Source organism: Pteropus vampyrus, unplaced genomic scaffold (assembly GCF_000151845.1).
Source record: "Pteropus vampyrus isolate Shadow unplaced genomic scaffold, Pvam_2.0 Scaffold114, whole genome shotgun sequence".
Taxonomy (NCBI): Eukaryota; Metazoa; Chordata; class Mammalia; order Chiroptera; family Pteropodidae; genus Pteropus; species Pteropus vampyrus.
In genome coordinates this window covers 829,883-838,100 of record NW_011888895.1, presented here as the reverse complement: position 1 = coordinate 838,100, position 8,218 = coordinate 829,883, and the positions used below count along the sequence as shown (strand labels likewise).

Genomic DNA, 8,218 nt, shown 5'->3' with positions numbered 1-8,218 from the left:
GGAAGGGCTTTGTATGGCTGAAACCTTGGGACCTCCATGTACTGCTTTTCCCTGTAGAGCAGGATGGTTTGTCTTGGGAATTTCACCAAGGTTGGCCAAACCACCTGATGAAAGCCTATAACCAGGTGGGTCTATGTTCCATTGGGTTTTTCTGTCTTTCGGACTCTGTCACGTGGGGTTTTCAGACTTTCTTTCCTCTGAAAGATATCCTTAGGTTTTTAAAGATGCTTCTTTTAGTGCTACCTTACTCATCTCTTGGACTCTTTAAAGGGATGGTTTTATAACTTGCATTTTCAATATAGAAAATACGTAGAGAAAACTCAGACGTCCTTTGGCTCACGTCCCCCATGCTGTTGTCACTTCTATGAAGTTGTAGCAGGTCCTGCCAGCACGGTCAGAGGAAAGCTGGGAGGCGGTATTACGCAACCAGATCTTAATGATTTTATTTAATCCACATGGCCTAAAAGCATGCTGGAACATAACTTCCCATAATTTTTCTGGTGATTTCTATGAATCACTTTTTAATTATGAAAAATGTTTTGAGAGACACTCCTGAGAAATTTTACCCACGGTTCCCTCAATGATCATCCCATAAAGTATCTAAAGCGAAGCAGCTTCCACGGCTGACACAGAAAATCAGTTCTAAAGCATGGATCCCTAACAGATCCATCACTCTTCTTTGTTGGGAACGAATCTCACGATTCACACATGCAAAGGGTCACTGAGAAACTCAGGTTAACAAACGTAACTAGAAAAATACATTTACTGTCAAATAATGTTCAAAGGATTTCGTAAAATATGATTTTTTCCTAACTTCACTTGGAGCCTTTTTTTTTTTTCCTTTACTTCTAAGTAGGAGCTTTCTCTGTGTGTCTAAATCATTGCCTTTCTACCCTCGACAAAAGCTTTTCAGCCTTTACAGTATCGGCTATGCCTATAGCAGGAAGGATCCTTGCCTCTTATCCAGACCATTCGGATATTAAAATGTTTGTGCAAGATACTGGGCGTGAATTTCCATTTCTGGAATTCACTTTAAGAAAATCCAACTGCTGGATCTCACGCAATCAAGCAGGGTCCAAGTTCAGCGCCTTAAAGAACGGATGGGTGGGGCTGGCCTTGGAATTCCAGCCGCTTTTGCAGGTGCAGCTCTCCTGGCTTCCACTTTCATTTGTCAGAGCTGACAGCTTCTCCAGAAGTGATGATGTAGGCATCAGGCTAAACAGAAATATAAATAAGTCAATTAGCTTTCAAGGGAGCACCCCGTATGCTGCCTAAACAGGAGGGTATTTTCTGGTCAATTACTTTGAGTTCAATAAACACTAACATTACTTGTGCCTAGGTAAGAATGGCGCTGATCTTTTTCTTCCCTAGCCCCCAACTGTCCAGGAAGCAAAGCAAATTCACAGATGAGCTTTCCAGTACTCACTACCTTGTTTAAACGACTTAAAAGTTGCTTGAAGCTGTCTGCGCGCAGGCGCACGACGTAGAGGGCTCGGACGCGAATGGGATGTGGCGCCTGCGGCCTGGCCAGGAGCGGCCGGTGTCTGTCACCCAACCGCGTTCACCTCCGCGCTTTTCTTCCCCTCCCACGCCTGCTTGTATTTACTCAAAAGTTAGATTTCTCGGTAACCTCTTCCAAGCGTCCACCTCTCCCGTGTCCCACGCCCAGCTCAGGGCCTGGCAATGAGAAGGAACTCTCAGAAACGAAATGCGAGTGAGACCAGGTCTCGCACCGCCGTAAGAAAGCGGTTCCACTGGGGTTCCACCTCGCGACGGCGGAAGCTCTCGCAGGACACTCGCACCCCGGCCACCCCTCTCTCCGGTGCAGAGGAAGTCCCCCCGAATATGAAAATCCTCCCGAATATGAAAATCTGCTCGTCCAGCGAGAAATGCGCCGGCGGGATCACCCGCCTGGTTCAAACGCTTCGGGCAGAGACGCACAGAGAAGAATCCCGCAGTCAGATGACTTCATGTCATTGTCTACACCGCAGGGCGAAAAGAGCGTTGGTGCAATAACCAAGCCATCTTGTTCCCGCCCTGTTTCCGGTGCTGGAGTTAGGGCCAAAATTATTCATCAACCGCACAGTTTGAAATGACCCTGTAGTTTATCAGCTAAGCGATGCTTTTGCCAGGGAAAATACTCGTGAACTGAGAAAAAATGTTAATTTTAAAGAGTCTTTCGTTGTATACGAAATTGTGTTCTATACCGTGCCTCCTCCGCCGGGGTATTTGCTCTGGCACCTGAAGGGAATTCTGTCGCTGGGCAGTTAAAAGGGGGTGAGGGACCACGGAGAGAGTTGGGCCTCCTTCCCCAATCCCGGACCACGCCAGGTGTTCCCCAGCACCATCGCCTCGGACCGCTGGGCCGCCAGCGCGAAAATCTTACTAGGGATCCGGGCTAGCTACAAGCGCGCGAGGTGGGGTTGCCTCAAGGGGCTTTGGAAAAGCCTAGACGAAAGCGCCAGCCTCTGATTCCCGCCAGACGTCCCCCCACCCAAACGCACTGGGTCCCGCTCTCTCCCGCCCGCCCCACGCGGGTCCCAGTACTTTAAAGACACAAACTGGTCACTCTGGTTCCTACTCCCAAATGGAAAAAAATGAGGGCGGGAGCGGGGGAGCGGAGCGGGGCGGGAGCGGGGGACATGCATACGAGGTCCGCAGGGCCCCACGAACGCACACGAGCGTCACGCACAACTCCCGACCTGCACAGCAGCACCGCGCACCAACCCCGCCCCTGCCAGTGCACAGTGGGGCTCCACGGGGTTCTCTGCCCAGCCCGTGAGCACTGAGCGCGCATGCTATGGAGCCCTCGCCCCGTGCGTACTGACTCCCTTCTCCCAATGCTCGGATCCGCGGTGTTCATTGAGCTCGCCACCCTCCCTGCTCACTGAGTCCCTGGTGCGGCCGTGAGCATTGCGCCCCCTTCCGCCAACTAGCCCCAAACCGGCTTCTAACCCCGCAGGCGGTCTCGAGACTGCGCGCCAAGAGCTGGAACCACACCGCCAAGTACGCCCGGAACGAGCCCCGTCGGGGCCCGCGCCCAGCGCTGGGAGTAGGCGTCACGAGTCCCAACTGTGGAATTAAGAGCTCTGGGGACAGCGAAGCCCGACGCTAAGCCCCTTCTGGCCTCCCGGGTCCCCGAGTGTGGCCCGCAGCTCCCAAGCGAGGTTTCGACCCGAGGCGGGGAGAGCTGGCGAGGGCCCCGGCCACCGCCTCCCTGCCTGGCCGGATGGCACTGCGGACCCCACACCCGAGGGGCTCCGCGGATGCTCAGATCTGAAGTCCGGCTTTGGCACGCCCGGAACCCTGGCGGACAGCCCTCTGCGGTGGGTGTCACCTGCTTCTCCTCCCCCGAGGGAGAGTGTGTTCCCGGAGACACGGGTCTCAGGAAACTCGCCTTCCACGCCGGCCTTTAAAAGAAAAGAAAATATTTAAAAAATAAGAATCCGCACGAAGCGGGAAGATGCTCACGCCCCGAGTTAGGGCGGCGGCGCGCGCCCAGGCGGAGCTGGAGGGGGCCAACCGGGTCCTCCAGCCGGCCCATCCGCCGGCCTTTCCGTAACTTTCTCTATTAAATTTCCAACGAATTAGCATGCCTCTTTTACAGATTTTGTTAGATTAGGAGAAGGTTCCCCAATGTTCGCTTCGCTTTGCAAATAGTCCCCTTATATTAAATGAAACGAGTTTGTATCTTTAAAGCATGATAATAGTCCACATTATAGTCAGCCTTATATTAGGGGTTGCCTATTACTATTATTACCTGCTAGGAAAATTTAAAAAAATAAAAAACACTTAAGTCCACCGTGTTCGTGCTCTCTTTGGTGTGCAGAAATATTTATCTCTGGTGGATAGGTTTGGTTTTGTTTTGTTTTAAAAGGAAAATTTTTGGTTGACGTTTTATAAAGGCGGTTCCAACACCGTCCTTGATGAATGAGTTGGTTTTCAGATTTCAAGGCGGTGTGTCATTGATAAAACCACTGAGGAGTTTCAGCGCACACACGAGTAAGACTCGTCCAGCTCCAGGGTTTCTAGAGGCGATCTGGGTCTCGCTGGAGGCGAAAAGCGGGGCTTTGCTGGGGAGCGGATGGGTGGCCTCTCCCTGAACCGGGATTTTGAGGCGATGTTTCCGTTAAACCGGGCGGAGAGCCCTGCGGGAGAAGACAGCTGGGGCTCCAAGCGGCGGGGTCGTGGACGGGTGGGAAGAGGTGGGCGCGGGACCCTGGCTCCCCTCTTCCGAGGACGCAGATCCCTGGCTGGTCCCGGAGAGCTGATCCTGGGCGCAGGGCGCTGCCCGCGCTCCCGAGAGATCCTCGCCCTCCCCCAAGCCACTGGACGTCTTCGTGCATTGCGAGGGGCGCACAGAAGTCCCCGGCACCTTTTCGGAGATGCGAGAGAAAGCCGGGCCAGGCCTGGGAGGCAGGGAAAGAAAATGCAGAGAAAAGGGCCACCCTCTTACCCCCAGGTAAAATTAGAAGAAACTTTCTGCCGCCGTTTACCCAACCCAGGCGCGGCTTCGATGGCTCCCTGGGCCTCGCTTGGGGACCTTGCTAATTACTATAATTAATAACCAGTGGCACTGTTTTTGTTCCCCTAAATTCACTGCCTTGAGGGAGAAGAGAAGTAGGCAGCAGCTAGTTATTTCATTCTTCGGACGGGAGGCATTACTGTGGTCGGCCCCTCGGAGCCCCCAATCCCAGAACCCCAAGAGTGCTGGACAACCAAGTCTGAGGATAAGGATCACACTCTTTTGGGAATCCCCGAGAGCAGAATCAGCCTCGAGCAGGCGCCCTGGGGTGCCTTTGCCGCGCCTGCCCCCTCCAGCCGAACCCGGGCACCCCCGCCAACAGCTGAACCAGATAGAAAGGGTCCCTGGACCCAGCACGCGAAGGTGGAGCTGCCCTAGTTAGTGTCAGGTAATCAGATCGTCAGAAGCCCGCAGACCAACCTAAAAGCAAACACTTTCTCAACAGTGTGGCTTCCAGTGAAATAGTTTATTAAAAAACAAACAAAAAGATAAAAAGATAACTTCTCACCCTACAGGACTTGGGAACGAGTCCGCAGAGCCAACTACTCTGTTGGCCACCCCAGGAATGAATCATTACAAATTGTCTTGGGTACCTGTAATGACTTTTAACAACAAATAGTAGTAATGTCGCCTTTGCCTGATCCTTTCTGAGAGTAGTCGTGACCCCAGGAAAAGTTGGTCGCGTCTCCAGGGGGCTTATACAAAGAAAGAAGTGAGAAATCAAGGCACTCTTCAGCAAAGTTAAAACTAAAAAAGGTTCCCAGCCATGAAAACGTCTTAGGGCACTGGGCACAAGCAGGATTTCTGGAGTAACTAACTTAGTTGCCTGTGTAGACCAGGGCTTATGTATAGAATAGGTTCGAATTTCAGCAGCCCTGCATTTTCTGGGTTTTCCGTTGCCTCGGTTCGCTCCAGCGGTTGAAGTTCTCCTTAAACACCACCTTGGAAGGTCGAAATCCCTTCCCCCAAATCTCGTGCAAGGAATGGAAGGAGTCCTCCCCCAGCCCGCACCCCCTTAGTGGCAGTCCTTTACCCTCTTCTGCCACAGCTGCAGCCTCTCCAGGAGCCCATCCCCGATGGAACATCTGCGCGTTTCTCTCTTGATCTCACGCGAAAGCGGGTTTCCGCGGGGGATGGGCCTCAGGTAGGCGCCGGGCGCGGCCTGGGGAAAAACAGTTGCGGAGCATCTGAAGCGGAAAATCCAAGCAGATGTGGGCCGGCCTGGGCCCGCCCCTTTCCTCTTGGGGCCTCAGTTTCTTCCAGATCAGTTTCCTAATGGAAAATTTCTAAGAGGTGGGGGTTTGTGCAGAGGCGTGCTGGTGAGCCTCCGGGTGCTCCCAAGCGAGCGAAGCAGGACTTGCTGGGGGTGCCGGCGCCCCGTAAGCTGGCCGCGCACCCGAAGCTCGCAGCCTCAATGTGTCTGACCCCTCTTCTCACCCGTCTTCTTCTTGCCCCCAACTTCCCATCATTCCAGATTCCGCAGGCTCCTTCCGGGCCAGTAGGGGAACCGCGGGTCCTGGGCAATGCCCAGGTCTTGGGGGTCATTAGTTCCGTCTGAGCCTCTCCCCTGAGTCTCCAAAAGCCGGGTGAGGAGCTCGGCTTTAGGCTCAAACCATAGACCGAGAGGGAGGCACTCCTCGCACCAAGGGCCTGGGAGCAAAAGACACGCTGCCGGTGTCCCAATCCGAGGCCACCGCCAATCGTCCTGATCAGAAATAGCACGTGTTTAGTGCTTTTCCCAGTATATACAGAGCTTCCAGCCTGTGGATGTCTGTCCTGAGTGTCCTCCTGCTTCGAGGAAGAGAGAGAGCCTCGGTATGGTCCCAACCAGGTGGTTCCACACAGACATCACTATCCTACCCACCTGGGAAACTTCGGGGGGCCGCTCCCAAGGGCTTTGGGTACTTTCTGTGGGGGAGTGGAAGAGACCAGGCCCGCTGTGTGTGTGTGTGTGTGTGTGTGTGTGTGTTGAATGCATGTGTTGGGGTACACAGTGGGAGGTATACAATGACCGCTCGGGGTAGGCTTTGGGCCTGAAAGTGTCCTACACCACACATCTGCGAGACTCCAAACATGCCATTATGCTACTTCCGAAACCACGCGATCCGAGCCTGTCTTGCCGATGAGAAAACAACGGCCGCCACTGTGAAAAGCTGGTAGCGAGATCTCAAGTACCCTTTCCCGTAAAATCCTGGAAATTTAGTTCGAGAAAAGTTTCTGTCCCTGTTACTCGTCGGGTTTCTCCCACTTCCACTTAGCCATGTTCCTGCGATCCGCGTAATCCCTTTCAAGCCCGGGAGGAATTCTCTCGGGTCCATAATTGAGGATCGGAAATCGTGGGGGCGAGGGAGCGTTAATTCCTCCCGAAGCCAGGGAGGTGCAGGAGCGCACTCGCGGGCGGCCTGCGCTAGTAGCGCCGGGGCCCAGACGACAGTTCCTTTTCTCCTGGAGCCTCTTCTCCCGCAAGCCCAGAGCCGACAACTGTCCACGCTGCCCGGAGCGGATAAGCGGGCGCTGCGTTCGGGCACCGCATACCCGCGCAGCTCGCCCGCGGCGCGGACGCCCTGAGCGCACTACTGGAAACCGAAAAGCGCTCCTGGATCCGAACCCCCAAGGGAAAGTGCTGGTTCCTCCGTGCGCCAGGCGTTTGGGGGTTGCCACCAACATCCAAGCTCTCCTGGCTTTGAGATTTCGGAGCACCAGCCCCGTCCCCTCAAGGCCACGGCTGTAGGTTCGGCAGGGTGCAGGGCCAGATGGGGGCCCAGCCGAGGGAGCTACGACGCCTCCAATCGCCGCCGAACATCCGACCTTCAGAGGGATTCTTGGAAAAGATCAGAAGCTCGTTCTACAGAAAAGGTGTTCGTAGGCCCGGCCCTCCAGGCCCGCGGGAGGGAAGCGGGTACCAGGTCACTGTCGTGCAGTGAGGGCGCAGAGCAGCAGACTCCTCCCGTGCCGGGGGAGAGTGAGGTGACACGAAGAACAGAGATGTTTGCGCCCGGCCCAGTGGCCACTGCGTATCACCGCAGGGCACCGACGTCCAGATCAGGCGCCCCACAGTCCCACAGCCTTACACCCTGCAGCACACGGCCGAGGAACCCCCACGACACTGCGCCCGCATCCACTGCGGCTGCCCTCTGACCCCGCGCCTCTGCACCGCACTCAGAGGGGCCGGACTCCTATAAGAGGTGGGGATTTGTGCGACCGCCACGGCCAGAATGTAAGGAGGACCCCGCCCCCGGTGGCAGGAGCGGGAGGGGTGGCACTGGAGGAGTCTGGCAGCCCAGTGTGGCCGGGAGAGCGCCGGGACACCCCATGGCGCCGTAACCAACTGCGCCTCCCCACTGCGACTCCCTCTGGTCCCTTCACCTTGGCGCCCACCAGGGCTCGCCCGATGATCCTCGCTCAGTGACCCTCGATCTGAAGCGGCCACCCCAGCCCCGATTCCCCCACATTCCGGCTGCGTTGGGTCGGGCTGTGGGAATCCAGGCTGTGGGCCCAGTTCCCGCGGCCGCCCTGGGAGAAGCCTGGCCGCGCCAGGCGAGGCTCCCCGGCCCCCTCCCTCCGTCGGGTCCGCGCGTCCCCGCGACCTCCCGCCCCCCAATCTCATTTCTCTCCCGCGTTTCGAGGACAGAAAGTGCAGAAGGGTCACTTCCGAGCCTTTCCCGCGCCCTTTCCTGAGGCGTCTGGGGCGGG

The 8,218-nt window shown here is 55.8% G+C and overlaps 1 long non-coding RNA gene across 1 annotated transcript; it reads right to left on the bottom strand.

The window, feature by feature from the left end:
* Window positions 1-418: 418 nt before the first annotated feature.
* Window positions 419-7,725, bottom strand: LOC105295820. Its single transcript, XR_002781702.1, has 2 exons — window positions 3,338-7,725; window positions 419-1,215 (listed from the first exon to the last, which is right to left on the bottom strand). It is a non-coding gene; the product is annotated as an uncharacterized LOC105295820 (long non-coding RNA).
* Between the last annotated feature and the right edge of the window lie 493 nt (window positions 7,726-8,218).